At 44.1% G+C, this 20,221-nt stretch overlaps 1 pseudogene; it reads right to left on the reverse strand.

Annotated features, from left to right (window-relative positions):
* The window catches only part of LOC137346096 (butyrophilin subfamily 3 member A1-like), a 146,803-nt pseudogene that overhangs the window by 61,767 nt on the left and 64,815 nt on the right, over positions 1 to 20,221 (reverse strand).

Here is a 20,221-nt window from a genome sequence, read left to right on the forward strand (position 1 = left end):
TAATTCTGTCAAACTGGAGCAGTAAACAGTCGGGAACCGGGGTGGGAGATTTAACAATGATCAAATCCACCCCATTAGACCTCACACCTGTCCAGTACTATAGAAACTAAAATAGATGCATTGGACTCTAATTTGTAAAAAATGTCTGTTATTATACAGGCCTTGGTAACCACCCAAACATCAGGATGTCCCGTGGCACAAACCACGAGTGCACCTTCACATGGGACTGGAAACCCTGACTGACAGGGTCTGGCCCCACCAGCCTGGTCTGAGGTGGGGTTCAGACGAGACGGTCACGGTCGACTGGTTGTTTCCACTTTGCTGCCTGGGGTCAGACAGTAAAATATGCCGATAGACACTGGTTCATCTGTCACAATTTTACACACCCCACACCCTCGCACCATCTTGTGACAGGGAAAATCTGCTTCACTGTCACTGGTGTTACAGACACTAAAGTTTCAGCTTACCCCGGAGATAGTATCAGTTTTATTTTGGGCACGATCCCAGTATAGATTGTCAAACTGTGCATATGTGTATGACCAATGAAAAGGGAATTTTGGACAGTGATCCTCTCCACATACTGACAGCTATTGTGCATTACAATCCAAACTGTTTATGGGTTAGTTCAGGATCAGGGGACATTGAACAAATTTCAGACACTCACTCAGTATTTGCCATTAAACAGCCTGAACCCATTGCTTTACTGACTCACTCACTGCCTGCTGTTAATGCTTTAATCACTGATCATGTAGCAGCTTTTGCTGAGTCTAAACACGATTGTGGAAGGATGTCTGGTGAAATTCAAATTAATGGCCCGCCCCATCGCTCCTGTAAACAGTATCCTATTCTGAGGGAGAGTATTCTGTGTTTGTGATCAGTCATTGTCTCATTGGAAAAACAGGGGATATTACATAAAAGATCTTTCACTATTAACTCTCCTATACGGCCTGTTAGGAAGACAGATGATTCATGGAGATTTACTATCGACTATTGAACATTAAACAAAGCTTCCCCACGACAGAACCCGACCGTTAGTCAGGCTCCTTGTCTGTTAACATCTGTCCCTCCCAAAGCTACTGTTTTCTCTACACTTGACATAGTGAATGGTTTTTGGAGTATCCCAGTTGCTCAGGTGGACCAGTATAAATTCACTTTTACATTCGAGGGGCAAGGGTCTACTTTTACATATCTACCACAAGACTTCCAGAACTCACTGTCAATATTCCACCAGCATATGGTACAAACTGTGAAGGTATTTTCAAAACCATCGGTTCTCCTCCAATATGTAGACGACCTCCTCCTTGTTACAGAAACTGTCGAAGAGCATTTGTTGCTTTTAAATGAACTTTTTGATCTGTTACAGAAAGTGGGATTGAAGGTGAACCTGAAAAAGGCTCAGTTGGTGCAGAGTGAAGTCACCTTTTTGGAGATAAAAATCTCTGCGATGGGACTCAGTCCGGATCAGCATCAGGTCAAAGTTATTCAGAGACTCCCATTGCCTGTATTGAAGATGGCATTGCCATCCTTTCTGGGGTCGGGAGGATATCAGAGAAGTTTTATCCTGAACTTTGCAGATTTGGCCAAGCCACTGTATGAACTATTGAAAGGTGATGAGGAAGATATTCGGCCAGCAGGGGGTGATAGTCACACAGAATCAGTGAATGTCTTAAAACAGACAGCAATGCAGGTTACTGTCCTGATCACCCCAGACTCTAACAGGCCTTTCTACCTGGAAGTTAGTTCCACCCCTTCCAGCCTGACAGCAGTTTTAAGTCAGGAACAGCAGATAAATATCACATTAATAAATTGCACCCACCTCCTGTATTGAGAGGAACAGAGAATATATACTCAGCCCCCACTCACTACCTTCTGGACAGTCACTTTACTTACATCACCAGACTACAGAAAGTGATTTTACATTCACCGCACACACTCCTTTATTTATTTAGAGATACAGCACTGAAACAGGCCCTTCGGCCCACCAAGTCCGTGCTGACCAACAACCACCCATTTATACTAATCCTACATTAACTTCATATTCTCTACCACAGCCCCACCATTCTCCTACCACCTACCTACACTAGGGGCAATTTACAATGGTCAATTTACCTATCAATCTGCAAGTCTTTGGAGGTGGGAGGAAACCAGAGCACCCAGCAGAAACCCACACAGACACAGGGAAAACTTGCAAACTCTGCACAGGCAGTACCCAGAACTGAACCCGGGTCGCTGGGGCTGTGAGGCTGCGGTGCTAACCACTGCGCCACTGTGCCGCCCGTGTCAGAACCAAGTGGTACTAAAGTGTCTTCTTAATGGATCAACAAATGGACACTTGAGTTACTGCAGTGAGACTTGGACATCACCCCCACATGAACAACTCCTTTTCCCCAGATGTTTGCTTATGAGGGAAGTCCACACCAGTGTCCATTACCTGTGGTGGAGATGGAATTAAACCCGGTAAAAGCCTGGACTATTCCGGAAGCCTGGAACATGTATGTGGACGGCTCGTCCCGACTACATTGATGGCCATCCCAAAACCAGTATGTCATAGTTCACATAGACGCGCCTGATTGGACAATGGGATTTCCAAGTTCCCACCCATTCATGTCAACAATCAGAGCTGATAGCTGTCATCCTCACTGTCCAATACACAGCATTGCAAACAATTAATATTTGGTCTGATAGTTACAATGGAGATACGGCCTTGCTCCTGTACCACAAAAATGATTATTGTCCATCAGATGGTAATCCTTTATTACATTCTGGTCTCCTCCGTAATCTATGGGAAGTTCTCCAGGAACAAGTTCCCCCCACCCCGTCATGTAGGAAAGGTAACAACCCATTGGAAAGATTCATCACCAAACAGCCAGGGTAACAATGGAGCCGACTGACTTGTTGAGGAATCCACAGAGAATGGATTATCATTATCAGGGTGGATGATGGATAAATCTAGATCCCAGGTACCTGTTGTAACAGTCGCTACAAAAACTATCAATTTGACAGAACTCCAAACTTTGTTCACTCCATATGGTCAGGTCATAGAATGGCACCAACAGTGGTGTCCACTACCACAGTCCACCTGCTGGGCAAACTCCACAGTGTTTCAGAACCACAATAAAGGAAGCCCCTCCCTGTTAATGATTAAAAATAAGGATGATTCTTTGGTAGTTTACATTCCTCCTCAACTTAAAGAGAAGATATTAGTCCTCTTTCATTCTCACCCAACGGCTGGACATTATTCAGCTGATATTACACTACAAAAGCTAACCTGTGCCTGTTGGTTCTGGAAATGGAACAACATGTAGAACAATATGTCAATAGATGCCGACTGTGTTTACAAATTAATCCTCCTTCCTGTTCTAATCACACCCTAACACTGGTCACAACCTCCTCCTGATGGCCCATGGACACACTTACAGATTGATTTTATTGGTCCCTTTACAAAGTCTCAGGGAATCCATAAGTATGGTCTTGTGGAGGTGGACCAATTTACAAAATGGATAGAGGCCTTCCCAACCAGGAACAATAAAGCATGTACGGTCACAAGAATCATTTTGAGTGATGTGTTCTGTAGGTGGGGAATACTGATACAGGTGGATAGTGACCAGGATCCACACTTTACTGGGAAATTTTTACTCCCTGCAGGACATGCTCTAAATAAGGCAGAAATTGCACATTGCTCACCACCCACAATCATCAGGGATTGTGGAAAGGGATAATCGAACTTCAAAAACCATGTTAGCAAATTGTGTACAGAACAGCCCACTCAATGTGCTGACATGATGCCTCAATGTTTGATATCCCCTCACAAAGCAATGGGGATAAGTCCATATGAGGCTTTGACTGGGAGAAAAATGCGGATACCGGGACATGTAACTCTGGAGAATAGAACACCATTAAAATTACAGTCGTGCTGTCAGACGTGATTGCAGACAATGATAGACTATGTGGAAAAAGTGAACAGACTGGTGACAGAAAACGTGGGAAGGTCACAAAATCAAGTTAAACAATGTTTTGACAAGAAAGTCAAACCATTCGAATATGGGGTTAGAGACCAAGTAATGTTACAACGTTTCTCCCTGAAAAACACTCTTTTGATGTGAACTGGGTCGACCCCCACACTGTAATTGACACATTAAACCCAGCTGTATACTTATTGAACATGTCACACAGTCCAAAAAAAACAAACAAAATTGAGGTGGTTCCATATTAATCAGATGAAAACAGTTAAGGATTATTAAGATGTTACGTTTGCTCTACGTACAGGTGTAAATGTGGACCTGCATGTTTGTATTGATACTTGGAAAGATGGTGAATGCAATAAACACAACGATAACATTCAGGACCATCATTACTCGCTGTACTCTGGACAAAGGAGGTGAATGTGTCCCACTGGTAATCTATGGATCAGAACCTCAGATTCTTGGTGGACACAAAAGGTCAATGAGACACAATAACTCATACACAACATACGAGGGGGATCAGGCTGTGGAAGAGTTTCCATGTGAGAAATAAAAGAGGGATATGGAGTGTGTATTCAGTGTAAGGTGTCAGGCAAGCTAGCCCCGCCCCACCACCACCTCCCCAGACTGAGGCACACATTATTTTTTCACATGAACGTTAAAACTTAAAATTGCAAGCCCCTGACTAGAAAGACATTTGCATAGTAACAGATGGTGTTGGAACAATGAGGAACCAGTCCCTGCCTCAATACAAAGAAGAGACCTGGTCAAACCAGCTGGTCACGTGACCACCGGCGGGCCAACTAGGGGAGTTTTAAATTGGAAAAACAGAATCTGAACTGAGAAAGCCATGTGCTCCTGGAACTGAAACAAGAATTACCTTACCTTCTCTCCTGTCCGCCTGTTCATCTCTCAGGGAACTGAATCTTGTGAAAACACGAGCCTCAAAGAGAGAAAAATCTCCTACATGAACAAGGTTTAAGAATACTGGGCCCCAACGAAAAGCAACACCTGCTATAATCAAGTGAGCTCGAAGCACAGTAAACAAGAAACTCTTCTTAAATTGCCTCAAACCCCTCTCTACTATACTTTCCTCTCCTCTTTTCTGTCCCTAATTGCACGTGTGTATTGTGTGAGCATGCTCGCATGGGTGTGTTGAATATTCGAAGGCATGAACTGTATTAGAGTTTAAGGGTAGTAATGACCTGGAACTTGCTGCCCACAAGGGTGGTGGAAGTGGAGATGATCAGTGACTTCAAGACGAAGTTGGATGGTCACCTGAGAGAAATAGACTTGCAGGGCTACAGGGATCGAGCCAGGGAGTGGGACTGACTGCATAGCTCTGTGGAGAGCCAGCATGGGCTCGATGGATAGAATGGCCTCCTTGTAAATGACTCTTGACTCTCTCCCTGCCCTCTCCCCTTGCTGTCTCAGTGTCTCTTGGTCTCCCTCTCACCCCTCTCTCTGTCTCCTTCTCACCCCACCTTCTCTGTATCTCTTCCCCCACTATCCCAGTATATCCAGTTTTCTCCACTCCCCGTTCATTGTTCCCCACTCCCCACTCAGTGTTCTCTGCTCAGTGTTCCTCGCTCCCTGCTCAGTGTTCCCCGCTCCCCATCCCCCTTGTCAAAAAAAAGAGAACTACCCATCCCCCTAAAGTCAAAAGCCTTTTCATGACTCAGCAAAGCACTAAAAAAGAGAGTTCAGGATAGACCCACCCACTATTGACTCTCCTGAGGAAACAAATTCCAGTTTAGGGCTAATTAAATCTACCCCCCGCCCCCATCACAACACTTTTCAGACCTCAACAGGAACAAAGACCCTCGGGAGACATGGAATGGGCAAACTGAAGAACAATGTCCCCAAAAAGCCACATGTTTATTGGGATGCCAAAAATTGGCAATTAAAGCTGCACTGGCACCAAGAAAAGACAGGCTGTAATAAGTTTTAGGATTTATGAATGAATGGAATGAATGAGAGAAATGCATGTTTTTTTGCTGTATCTTATATTTTCTCTCGACCTGGCACATGTGGCAACTCCTGCAGTACTCCATCACATCTTTGTGCAGTTTTGGCCATCAAACTGCTGTCTTATGTGGCCTTTGTTCTTTCGTATACCGGCATGTACAGCCACTGTAGTCTCGTGGGCCCTTCTTAATATTTCTCCCCGTTACCTCTGTGGCACCACGAACTGGTGAACCGCTGTCCACTCTTTGCTCTCAGGTCTGTGAGGAGAACTCCATTTCCTCATCAGTATCCTCATTCTTTAAACAGTAGCAATCAGGGACTCCCTCTGTTTCACTTTCAGAGTGCACAGCCTGTTCTAACTTTCACAATACCAGGTCAGCTCGCTGAGCCTCAGCGAGGGAAAATTTATTTAATTCATTTCCTGGTTCTTCCAAATTTCCAAAGAAAGTCTTGGACAGACAGACCTCATTGTCATTTGACTACAGAGCCAATGCAGTCTCCTCTGAGGGAGCTGGTTTGATCACGGCCTCACTCATTACACATTCAGGGAAACTACAGGAGACCGTCTCCTGTCACTGCCCTGTCTCTCTGACCTCCTGCGGTCTTTTTTTCACTACTGGGAAAACTACCACCTTCACCCCCGTCAGATCATTACATAGGAGGAGGTCAACACCGTCCACAGGCAAACTAGGGACAATCCGTACGGTCCCGAAATTAGGTCGCACTCCAGGTGAACCCGGTGTACAGGTACAAGCATACACTGCCCTCCAATACCATTCACCACCATTGTGGTGTTCACTGCACTCTCTGGGGGAAAGGTCAGGCCTTTTCCTAGTAAAGGGGATCTAGTGGCCCCTGTGTCTCTGAGAATTACCATGGGCTTGCTTGCGCCAATCGAGGGGTATGGGGTTACTTTCCCTTCAAACATAAAACCCTGATAGCCTTCAGGAATCCTATTAACTTTCCCTGTATCTGTAGTAGTAAGCCTCCTGGGTCTCACTCTTACTGCAGTTAAGCCACAGCTTGTTCTGCTTTGCTTCCCATCATGGTTCCTTCTTCACTGAGCAGGTGTGTCCTGATTAACTCTACAGGTTTTCCCTTTAGTTTCCAGCAGTCAGCTTTTAGATGCACTGCCTTATTACAATGGAAGCACACAGGTCTCTGGGTCTCACTTCTGCTCACAGCACCTTCTTTGTTGGCTAGAGGAGGCCCCACTGTGTCTCCTGCTTTTCTTTCTCTCCCAGGACTGCTTGGGCTCCTGTCACCTTCCCACCCTTTGTCCTTTTTGGATTTGTGGGGGTGACTAGGAAGGATTCTCCCCTGGGTAACTGACTTATAAATTAAAGCAAACTCATCAGCTAAAACAGCCACTTGCCGAGCTCTCTGAACCCGCTGCTCCTCTACAAGGGTCTTGATGGAGAGTGGGAGAGAGTGTTTAAATTCCTCCAACAGAATTACTTCTGAGATTCTCATAGCTGAGCTGTACTTTAAGAGCCCTCAGCCACTGGTCAAAAGCCAGCTGCTTACTTATTTCAAACTCCAGATAAGTTTGATTAGTTTGCTTCTTGAGGGTTCTAAACTTTTGGCAATAGGCTTCAGGTACTAATTCATATGCCCCAAGGATAGCACATTTGGTCAGATGTCAGATGAACTCTCATCTGGCAACAGGGAATAAACCTCATGGGTTTTTCCAGTTAGCTTACTTTGTAATAAAAGAGGTCAGGTTTCAGCTGGCCATTTTAGCTGCCTTGCCAGTTTCTCAAAAGACACAAAAAACACTTCTACGTCTCCCTCATTGAATTTTGGAATTAGTAGAGATCGCAACTTACAGATAACAATTCTGTACGCAGCCCTGAATTACGCTCCTCCATATTGGCCAAGCTTTCACTGGGTTTACTCTGTTGCACCCTAGTTAACTCAAGCTGCTTCAGCTATCTTTCTTCACATTCTTTCTGGAAGGCTCTTTCTTTCTCCCTCTCCTGTCTCTTTCTCTCTCTTCTAATTCAAGTTTCTTTTGTCCTAATTGTATCTTTGCTAGCAATACCCTGTCAGAGTCTACTTCCAACACTGCTCCTGCTTCTTCAAATTCAAGGGAAAAATGGTTGGCCACTAGTCTTAGGAGTTCAGATATCCTAGCCTTGCCACATACAGTGATCCCACACTGCTCAGCCATTATTCTCAACTTCTCCATAGACAGTGTTTTTAACTTATCCCAGGTTACTTCACCCTGGCTTGGGGAGCTACTAGCTTCAGCTGCAGACATGTTCGTATTCTAGCACACACAACCACAAGAAAACCTGTATTGAAATCTTGCTCTTTTTTGATTGGTAACAATTTGGCTTCCCACTTCCAATTACTCTCGTTTGTCTGTGGGTAAAATCCAGGACGGTAGCCCTAAATTTCTGTTACGACAGGTGAGAAAGGGGTCCAGGGTTCCCTCTCAGTCTTCACCAAGTCTTACTGTAACAGGGTTTAATTTTAAACACACCGTGTTTTTAGCTCCCCCTTGGTGAATACATATTCACCGCTTTCCAATTATAAGGCAAAGAACTAGCCAAACAGTTTTTCTTAGGTTTAAAGCAAAAAAGTTGAAATTTATTAAACTTAAACTCTAATTCGGTGAACACCTACGGATACACGACGCACCCACACTAGCATGCATATGCGATACACATATGCAGATAGAGACAGAAAAGAGCAGAAGAAATAAAGTGGAAAAGTTTGAGGCAACTCTGAAGATGGTTTTTTGTTACGGATCTTCAAGCTTACTGTAGAGTCCTTGATTGTCGGTAGATCTTGCTTTTCATTGCTGCCCAGTATTTTTCTTAAACCTCGTTCACTGGAGGAGACTTTTCTGTCTTGGCGTTCATGTGTCTTCAGAGGATTTGGAGTTCCATGAGAAAGAGATGGAAGCAGACAGGAGAGGCTGTGGCGAGCCAGCCAGGAGAGATCTTTTCAGTGCAGAAGGAAACAGATACTCTCAGTTCAAACTGTTTGTACAATTCAGAAAAACCCAGGTTGCGAAGCAGGTTAGTCATGTGACTAGCTGGTCTGACCACATCTGTTTGTGGATTCTCTGGTCTGAGCTGACACTGGAATGTCTCTTCTTACACACAACACCTGGTGCTCAAAGTCCATTGTGGGTTAAATTGGAGCAGGGACTAGCCCCTTTGTCCTTCCGTGCACAGGCTGTTAGTATGCAAAAAATGTTTTTCCAGCCAAGGGCCTGGTGATTTTTCAAACAAGTGCTTTCTTTACTTCAGCAACAGTTTGAAGTTTAATGTTCATATGGAAAAATTAATATGCCTCATTCTTAGCAGGTGGGGGTCTAGCATGACACTGTCCTTTAAGCTTGCTGTAGAGTCCTCGATTGCAGGTAGGACATGCTTTTCGTTGGGGCCCAGTATTATTCTTAAACCTTGTGTAATGTAGGAGACTTTTCTCTCTTGAGGTTCACGTGTCTTCAGTGGGTCCTGAGGCTTGTGAGAAAGAGATGGGAGCAGACAGGAGAGGTCTTCTCAGTCCAGGAGCAAACAGTCTTTATGACTTCAAACTCTCTGTGGCTAGTTCAAAAAAACCCTGGACCAGCCAATTAGTCATGTGACCAGCTGGTCTAACCAGCCCTGGCCCTTATGAATTGTGTCACCTTAGCAGGCCCTGGAATGTGCTTCCTTAACCCTTCACTGTCTGGTGATCAAAATCCATTTGAAGTAATTGGAGCAGGGCATAGTCCTTCATCTCCACAAACACTGTCTGTTAGTATGCAAATGTTTTTCAGCCAAGAGTCTGGTAGCCTTTGTAACAGGCCTTCTCTTCTTCCCAGCACAGTTTGAAATCAATGTTCATATGACAAAATTAATATGCCTCATTCTTGGCAGGTGGAGGCCTGCATGACAGTCACGAGATTTGGGTATGGCATCCCTGAACTACCTAAAGCCTTAACAACATTAATAAGTCAAATGAACACCTCCCAACACCATTATTACATTCTAGATCAAGGAAATAAAGCTATAGCCAAGGAAATTCCAGGGGTGGAGGATTCAACACATTGGTGGGAAATAGGGATAAACATGGAAAATCACCCCTGGATTAGAATAATTTCACACATATTGGTTATAACCCTGTTATTGGTGCTAATATGCTCACTGCTGTACACTTGCTACTCGAAGCACCTGGTACACCAGACAAGATCACAATTAAACATGATCACAGCACAAAATCTCTTGGAAATAGGTAAATATGGAAGTTCAAAGTACACAAGAATTTCATTTTAAAGGGTCGGCATAAATGCCTTGCCCTCAAGGTGGGGATATTGTAAGATAGAGTTCACTACTTGGTATAATATTAAATCTGTATACTGTATGGTGTAATGTCTTAAAATATGTAAGCTTAATTAGAAGTGATTATGAAGATAATAATGCTTTATAATATTGTTAAAGTAACTATAATATGTGGAAGCTCAATTAAACATGATACTCGGCCGAGAAGCAAAGCATGATGGTAAATTTAAGCCAACTTGAAGAAGTTAAAAGCAAAAAGGAATGTGCTGAGGCAAGGTTATGTTCAACACAAGCTGGCAGCAAGGAACAGAACCTTGAGCAAATATACAAGAATGTGTTTAAGTAGTGGGATGTCTGAAACAAACAGATAATGAAAGACAGAACATTAATTACATTACAATTGAAACAGAAGGTTTAAAGTTTGAGATCCATTATCACTAGAGTAAAATACATTGCTGTAACTCATGTAAAAACTGTTTGCATGAAGATCCTAGATAAGGAATAACGAAGTTACAAGAAGATGGAATAAAGTGATACCAGAGGATTAAGTATGGAATTTAATGTTAAAGGTTCAAAAAATGATTATTAAAGAGTGTGAGTGAGATAGCCCAGGTGATTGTCAGTTGGCTCAAAGGAGAAAAAGGATATAAAAGAACAGATATTGAAGATGAGAAGCAGCACAAAAACCTAAAGGAAGAAAGAGAATCTTCATTCAACAGAACACAGCAAGAGAAAGAGAGACCGTACCACAGTCACTCGGAGGGCTACCACTGAAGGTCTGAGGAACAGACTGTGACTATGGTCTAAGTATTACTTCTTTGAACTGGATGTTAACTACTTAATAAATCTGCTATACTTATAACCAATATATATCTCTACACCCCCCTCACACCCTCTTCCCCCCACCCCCATCGCACCCCCTTCCCCCACCCCCCCTCACACCCCCCTTCCCCCCACCCCCCTGAGGAACAGACTGTGACTATTACTTCTTTGTACTGGATGTTAACTAATTAGATTAGATTAGATTAGATTAGATTAGAGATACAGCACTGAAACAGGCCCTTCGGCCCACCGAGTCTGTGCCGAACATCAACCACCCATTTATACTAATTCTACACTAATCCCATATTCCTACCAAACATCCCCACCTGTCCCTATATTTCCCTACCACCTACCTATACTAGTGACAATTTATAATGGCCAATTTACCTATCAACCTGCAAGTCTTTTGGCTTGTGGGAGGAAACCGGAGCACCCGGAGAAAACCCACGCAGACACAGGGAGAACTTGCAAACTCCACACAGGCAGTACCCGGAATCGAACCCGGGTCCCTGGAGCTGTGAGGCTGCGGTGCTAACCACTGCGCCACTTAATTAATAAATCTGCTGTACATATAACCAATATATATCTGTACTCACAGTGGTTTGTTGTAGTCATGGACGAGTCACCCTTGTTGGATTAAATTTAATCCTGAAAGTAGCAAGAAAGCTACAGCCAGTGTCAAGGATGTTACTGAATGGCTGCAGAGCACCCTGAGGGTGGAGGGTGAACAGCCAGCAGTGTGGTCCACATTGGTACCAACAACATAGGTTAGAAGAGGGATGTCGTCTTGCAGAAACAGTTTAGGGAGCTGTGAAAGAAATTAGCAAGCAGGACTTCAAAAGCAGTAGCACATGTAAGTGAGTACAGAAATAGCAGGATAGAGCAGATGAATGTGTGACTGGAAAGATGGTGCAGGAGGGAAGGCTTTAGATTCCTGTGACACTGGGACCAGTTCTGGAGAAGATGAGATCTGTACCAGCCAGACGTGTTGCACCTGAACAGAGCTGGGACAAATTTCTTTGCAGGGCGATTTGCAACTGTTAGTGGGGAGAGAATAAAATAACTTGGCAGGGGTGTGGGAACCAGGAGATAATACAGGAGAGGAACACCAAGGTACAGAGAATTGGAAGAGACAGATAATACAAGAGTATGAAATAATAAAGTATTAGGTGGGGTCAGAATGAGAGATTTAGACATCCCTGGTATCATCCTGGTAAACCTAGTCTGTACCCTCTCCAAGGCCTTGACATCCTTCTTGACATAAGAATTGTGCTGACCAGACTCCAGCTGAGGCCTAACCACTGATTTGTAAAGGATTAGCATGACTTCCTTGTTTGTGTATGCAATGTCCTATTTACAAAGCAAGTATTCCATATGTTTTTTAACCTACCTTAACAACTTTCTCTGTCATCTTCAAGGATTTGTAAATACACATCCTCAATCCCTCTGCTCCTGCAATCCCCTCAAAATAGTACCATTATATTACCATTATATTTCTTCTCTATGTTATTTCTCCCAAAATGCATCACTTTACACTTATCTATATTCAGTTGTATCTGCCATGTGTCTGCCCATTTCACCAGTCTGTCTATGTCCTCCTGAAGTCTCTTATCCTCATCACTATTTACTATGTTACCATAGAATTGTTACAGCACAGAAAGAGGCCATTCAGCCCATTATATCCATGCTGGCTCTCTACGAGAGCAACTCATTGAGTCCCACTCCTGTGCCTTTGCTCCATAGCCCTGCAAATATTCTCTCTTCAGATAATTATCCAATTCCCTTTTGAAATCCATGATTGAATCTGCCCCCACCACACTCTCAGGCAGTGCATTCCAGATCCTAACCATTTGTTGCGTAAAAATGTTTTTCCTCATGTCGCCATTGGTTCTTTTGTAAATCAGCTTAAATTGGTGTCCTCTGGTTCTCGACCCTTCTGTCAATGGGAACAGTTTCTCCCAATCCACTCTTCTCAGACTCCTCAGGATTTTGAACATCGCTATCAAATCTCCTCTCAATCTTCTCTTCTCTGAGGAGAACAACCCCATCTTCTTCAATCTATCTTCATTACTGAAGTCCCTCATTCCCGGAACCATTGTTGTAAATCTTTACTGCACCCTCTCTGAATCCTTCCCACCCTTCCTAAAGTGCGATGCTCAGAATTGGACACAATAAACCAGTTGATGACAAAGCAGTGTTTTATTCAAGTTTATCATAAATTCCTTGCTTTTATACTCTATACCACGATTTATAAAGCCCAAGATCCCATATACGTTTTTAACTACTTTCTCACCCTGCCCTGCCACCTTCAATGATTTGTCACATATACCCCATGTCTCGCTGCACTTGCAACCTCTTTAAATTTGTATCCTTTATTTTAGATTGCCTTCCTCATTCTTCCTACAAGAATGTATCACTTCTCTGCATCAAATTTCATCTGCCATGTGTCTGCCCATTCCACCAGCCTGTCTAAGTCCTCTTGAAGTCTATCACTATCATCCTCACAATTCACAATATTTCCAAGTTTTGTGCCACCTGCAAATTTTGAACTTGTGCCCTGTACACCCAAGTCTAGGTCAATAGTATATAACAAGAAAAGCAGGGGTCCTAACATCGGCCCCTAGGGAACCCCACTGCATACCTTGCTTCTGTCCAACAAATAACCATTCACTACTACTCTCTGTTTCCTGTCACTCAGTTTTGTATCCACGCTGCCACTGGCTTCAAGTTTGCTGACAAGCCTAATATGTGACAACTTATCAAACAATTATACCTCCCTCATTAACCTTCTCTCATTACAGCCACCCCTCCTCCTTTCTTTCCTTCTCTATCTTTCCTGACTACCTTCTATCCAGGAATATTTAGTACCTAATCCCGAGATTAGATTAGATTAGAGATACAGCACTGAAACAGGCCCTTCGGCCCACCGAGTCTGTGCCGACCATCAACCACCCATTTATACTAATCCTACACTAATCCCATATTCCTACCAAACATCCCCACCTGTCCCTATATTTCCCTACCACCTACCTATACTAGTGACAATTTATAATGGCCAATTTACCTACCAACCTGCAAGTCTTTTGGCTTGTGGGAGGAAACCGGAGCACCCGGAGAAAACCCACGCAGACACAGGGAGAACTTGCAAACTCCACACAGGCAGTACCCAGAATCGAACCCGGGTCCCTGGAGCTGTGACGCTGCGGTGCTAACCACTGCGCCACTGTGCCACCCTTTTTTGAATTCAGTCTCTGTTAATGCCGCAACACCATATTCCCATGTGGCAATCTGCGCCTGCAGCTCACCAACCTTATTGACCACACTTTGTGTATTTACATACATGCACTGTAAACCTAATTTAGACATTATTGCATCCCCTCTTACTCTCATCACATCTAATATCTTACTATTTCCTACTCTAGTGCCATATGCTTCTCCCAATCATTTGTGCACCTTGTTCATCCTCTCCAATATCATCTCCTGGTTCCCATCCCCCTACCAGGTTAGTTTAAACCCACTTCAATAGCACTAGCCAATCACCCCACGAGGACATTGGTCCTGGCTCTGTTCAGGTGCAAGCCGTCCGCCCTGTACAGGTCCCACCTCCTCTAGAATTGGTCCCAATGTCCCAGGAATCTAAAGCCCTCCCTCCTGCACCATCTCTCCAGCCACACCTTCATCTGCTCCATCCTCCTATTTCTATACTCACTAGCACATGGAAATACTACCTTGGAGGATCTACTTGCTAGTCCTGCTTATTAATATTTTTACGAGCTCCCTAAAATTTTCCTGCAGTACTCCAGCCCACTTTCTACCTATGTTGTTGGTACCGATATGGACTACGACAACTGGCTGTTCACCGTTCTCCTTCAGAATGTTCTGCAGCGACTCAGTGACATTCTGGACCCTAGCACCAGGGAGGCAACATATCATCCTGGATTCACAACTCGAGATGTAAAAATGTCTGTCTGTTCCCCTAACTATAGAATCCCCTATCATTGTTACTGTCCCAATCATCCTCCTGCTCCCTGGTATAACTGAGCCACCTGTAGTGCTGTGGACTTGTCTCTGGCTGTATTCCCAGAGGAACAATCACCCTTACCAGTATTCAAATACTAATTAGAGAGCAAGATGCACTCAGGGGACTCTGGCACTTCCTGCCTGGTCCTGATTTTGTGTCTGGTGATCACCCTGTCCCTCTCTGCCTGCACACCTGTAAACTGCAAGGTGACTACCTCTAGAAACGTGCTATCTTAGTCTCACGGATGCACCGCAGTGACACCAGCTACTGCTCCAGATCCGAAACCCAGAGCTCAAACTCCTCCAGCTGACAACACTTCCTGCATATGTGGATTCCCACATGGAACAGGATGTGCATCCAAGGGACTGAGATGCCCTTCTATTTGTTAGAGTACTGACTAAACTTATCAGAAATAAAAGTCTTTAAAAAAACTTAAGATTGAATTCCTAAAACCTGACTATTTTTAGACCTGAGTTAATTAGTCTAGTTCCTCATCTTAGACCCTTTCCTCAATACTTACCCTCATTCTCGATGTTAGTTTCCTCGGATCCTGCTGTTCCTTCCTCGCTGCACTGATTCTGACTTCACTCTGACCTCACTCTTTCAATTTCTGCCTATGTTGAGTTGTTCTCGCTCCACTTTCACTTTCACACTTTCTGGGGAAGTCTGCACTGCTGCTGTGCTTTTTCTCCCACTCCGCTCTGGCTCCACTCCTGCTCCTCTTGATCAAATCTTACCTGATGTCACTTTTGTTCAGCTCACACACTGACTCAGACTTTCTGGACAGGACTCAATGTATACGACAGAAGCTAAAATGCATCACGAATGAATCACATTCATTACTTTGATAAATATCTCCGGATGCCCCAAATCGCTTGACAGCCAATGAAATACTTCTGAATTGTAATCACTGTTGTAATCTAAGAATTTAAATCATCATTCTTTTTAATGATTAAACATCAATTTTACAAACCTGATATCCTGATAATTGCTTCTTGTTCTGTTTTCAACTGTTCACTCCATATCAGACACCTGAAGCTGTTTGTTGATTGTTTTGTTATTTCAATGTTGCTCTGGATGTCTCCAAGACCATTAGAGTCCTGCTGGTATCTTGTTTCAGCCTGTATTACATTATATCCATCCTCATTAATCCACAGTATCCCCGGTTCAGGATACCATCCACTGGATTTACACACAAGCTGGATTCCATTATTATGATATTGTTTCATCTGAATCCAGGGCTTACGCCCCAATCCTGTAATCAACAGTGAATAGATTCAGAAAGAACTATTGTTAGGAACACTTCCTATAGCCTGTGGGAAATATTCATTTAATGTTATTGATAAATATTTAATCATAGTCCTGGAATAATGTGACTTTAATGGGATTCTGAACTGAATCTCAAAATATATTGTTATAGAACAGTGATGATTAAATAATTAATGTAAATCAGAAATCAGTTGTTCAGACTGATTAACTCCCACCTGCGTGAGGTGACAGAGGACACCTGATCCCAATGGGATTGTACTCCAGCCTGGCATAAACACCTTCAAGAGGAGATAAAGGAGAAAATCGATGGACCATAAAAATCCATATATTACTGACCAAATATACATACACTTGGAGGCAGATGATACCTATAGACACTAGAGTAATAATTCTGGTGGTGCCAATGGATTTTCAAACTTCTCCTGTCATGCTCTCTGTGTTCTGACCCCATTCCAAGTCCTGGGTGTGGGGTTATTTCTATATTAGGGTCAGACACCTGCAGCAGTAGCAGTGCCCACCCAGCAGTCCTCTTGGGATATCGATCAGGTATGTTCCAATCAGGTGGTAATGACACAGTGCCATCAACTGGCACATTTTACATCATTACCACCTCAGCAATGATGGACTGAAGACATATTTATCAGTGTTGTTAAGGAAGGCAAACAATCTGATGGCAAAAGAATATATTCACGCTGAATTGACACTAAAACATTGGTAGGTTTTTCCGATTTATTGGTGCCTGGAAAAGTGTTGCTGAGCTCCCAGGGGCTGTCTGTCTCTGAAAGATTCTGCAGGCACCATCTCCCCCAGCAGCAGCAGCAGCTATTTCTCACAACCACACCCCCATGGTGAGCTCCCAAGCACAGGCAGGAATCCTGTATAACACATTTACAGAAGGTTAACCCTGGAAATTTCACCAGTGTTAGCAGTGGATCAGCACAGTGCCCACCCTGCCACGCTTCTACCAGGATCAAACCACAGATGAAAATCCCTGCCTGTAATCTCAATTTTTTTTAATGTTCATTCATGGAGTGTGGGCGTCACTGGCCAGGCCAGCATTTATTGCCCATCCCTAATTGCCCTTGAGAAGGTGGTGGTGAGCTGCCTTCTTGAACCGCTGATGTAGGTGTAGGTACACCCACAGTGCTGTTCGGAAGGGAGTTCCAGGATTTTGACCCAGTGACAGTGAAGGAACAGTGATATAGTTCCAAGTCAGGATGGTGTGTGACTTGGAGGGGAACTTGCAGGTGGTGGTTTTCCCACACATTTACTGCCCTTGTCCTTCTAGTTGGTAGAGGTCATGGGTTTGGAAGGTGCTGTCTAAGGAGCCTTGGTGCATTGCTGCAGTGCATCTTGTAGATGGTACACACTGTTGCCACTGTGCATTGGTGGTGGAGGGAGTGAATGTTTGTGGATGGGGTGCCAATCAAGTGGGATGCTTTGTCCTGGATGGTGTTGAGCTTCAAGTGTTGTTGGAGCTGCACCCATCCAGACAAGTATTTCATCAGAGCCCTGACTTGTGCCTTGTAGATGGTGGACAGGCTTTCGGGAGTCAGGAGGTGAGTTACACACTGCAGGATTCCTAGCCTCTGACCTGCTCTTGTAGCCATGGTATTTATGTGGCTACTCCAGTTCAGTTTCTGGTCAATAGTAGCCCCTAGGATGTTGATGGTGGGGTGTTTAGCGATCGTAATGCCATTGAATGTCAAAGGGAGATGGTTAGATTCACTCTTGTTGGAGACGGTTATTGCCTGGCATTTGTGTGGCACGAATGTTACTTGCCACTTCTCAACCCAAGCCTGGATATTGTCCAGGTCTTGCTGCATTTCTATATGGACTGCATCAGTATCTGAGGAGTCGTGAATGGTGCTGAATATTGTGCAATCATCAGTAAACATCCCCACTTCTGACCTTATGACTGAAGGAAGATCATTGATGAAGCAGCTGAAGAAGGTTGGGCCTAGGACATTATCCTGAGGAACTCCTGAAGCTCAGATGATTGACCTCCAACAACCACAACCACCTTCCTTTGCGCTCGGTACGACTCCAACCAGCGGAGAGCTTTCCCCAATTCCCATTGACTCCAGTTTTGCCAGGGCTCCTTGATGCCATACTTGGTCAAATGCTTCCTTTATGTCAAGGGCAGTCACTCTCACCTCACCTCTAAAGTTCTGCTCTTTTGTCCATGTTTGAACTACGGCTGTAATGAGGTCAGGAGCTGAGTGGCCCTGGCGGAACCCAAACTGAATGTCACTGAGCAGATTATTGCTAAGCAAGTGCCACTTGATAGGACTGTCGATGACACCTTCCATCACTTTACTAATGACTGAGGGTAGACTGATGGGGCAGTAATTGACCGTGGCTTGGATTTGTCCTGCTTTTTGTGTACAGGACATACCTGGGCAATTTTCCACATTGCAGGGTAGATGCCAGTGTTGTAGCTGTCCTGGAACAGTTTGGCTAGGGGCGCGACAAGTTCTGGAGCACAGGTCTTCAGTACTATTGCCAGAATATTATCAGGGCCCATAGCCTTTGCGGTATCCAGTGCCTTCAGTCACTTCTTGGAGTGAGTGAATTGAATTGGCTGATGTCTGGCATCTGTGATGCTGGGGACTTCAGGAGGAGGCCAAGATGGATCATCCACTTGGCACTTCTGGCTGAAGATTGTTGCAAATGCTTCAGCCTTATCTTACGCACTGATGTGCTGGGCTCCCCCATCATTGAGATGGGGATATTTGTGGAGCCACCTCCTCCAATTAGTTGTTTAATTGTCCACCACCATTCATGGCTGGATGGAACAGGACTGCAGAGCTTAGATCTGATCCATTGGTTATGGGATCGCTTATCTCTGTCTATCGCATGCTGCTTCCACAGTTTGGCACGCAGATAGTCCAGTGTTGTAGCTTCACCAGATTAACACCTCATTTTGAGGTATGCCTGGTGCAGCTCCTGGCATGCCCTCCTGCACTCTTCACTGAATCACATGAAAGATATTAAAATAACAAAGACTGAGATAAACGTGGCTGATGGTTTCCAAAGAGCACAAGTTTAAACTCCTGAGAGGGTTGAGGGTTCAACTCCTGTCTTTAAGCACAATTTCTAAGATGATGATTCAGTGTCAGACTGAGTAAATGCTGCTGCCACATTGAGAGTTTTTATCATTTATTTTTCTTCAGTGAAAGAATTTTGGGTTTGAATTTGATTTAAAAGTTGTGTCTCAACAAAAAGTAAATTCATATAGTTTTTTAACACAGTGAGTAGTTGGGGTCTGGAATGCACTGCCTGACAGTTTGGTGGAAGCAAATTCAATCGAGGCCTTCAAAAGGAAATTGGAGAAGTAGCTGAAGATAAAAACTGTGCAGGGTTATGGGGTAAGGACAGGGTGTGGAACTAGATGAATTGTTCTTGCAGAGAGCTGGCACAGACTCGATAGGCCAAATGGCCTCTTTCTGTGCTGTAACCATTCTCTGATTCTATGTAAACTGCAGACATTGAAGAATGGGGATTGAAGCCACACAAGTCAGTGTGTGGAATGTGAACTCAGCAAACTGCAAACTAATTCAATGAAGGTCAACTGTCCAATCACAGACCCATTAGTCAGGATGACCTCCATTCTGTTTGGAAAAGAGCAAGAAATGTTCCCTTTCTACCCACACCTCAAAGGAGGATCAGAGATAGTCAGTTTAGTGAACAGGCCTGCAGGCAAGTCTGCTCCCTGGGGCCAGAATGAAGGATGAACCCATGTTCAGGAGTCAGTCAAATATTGAACAGAGGATAGAAAACACAGCCCTTGGTCCAGAGCTGAAAGTTAATTTGCAGGCAGTCCGATTCTTTACTGAAACGTTAGAAAGAGAGAAAGGGATGTGAAAACACATCAGTCAGTCCACAAAAAAGCTCGG

The sequence above is a fragment of the Heterodontus francisci genome, chromosome 29 (assembly GCF_036365525.1).
Source record: "Heterodontus francisci isolate sHetFra1 chromosome 29, sHetFra1.hap1, whole genome shotgun sequence".
NCBI classification, from domain to species: Eukaryota; Metazoa; Chordata; class Chondrichthyes; order Heterodontiformes; family Heterodontidae; genus Heterodontus; species Heterodontus francisci.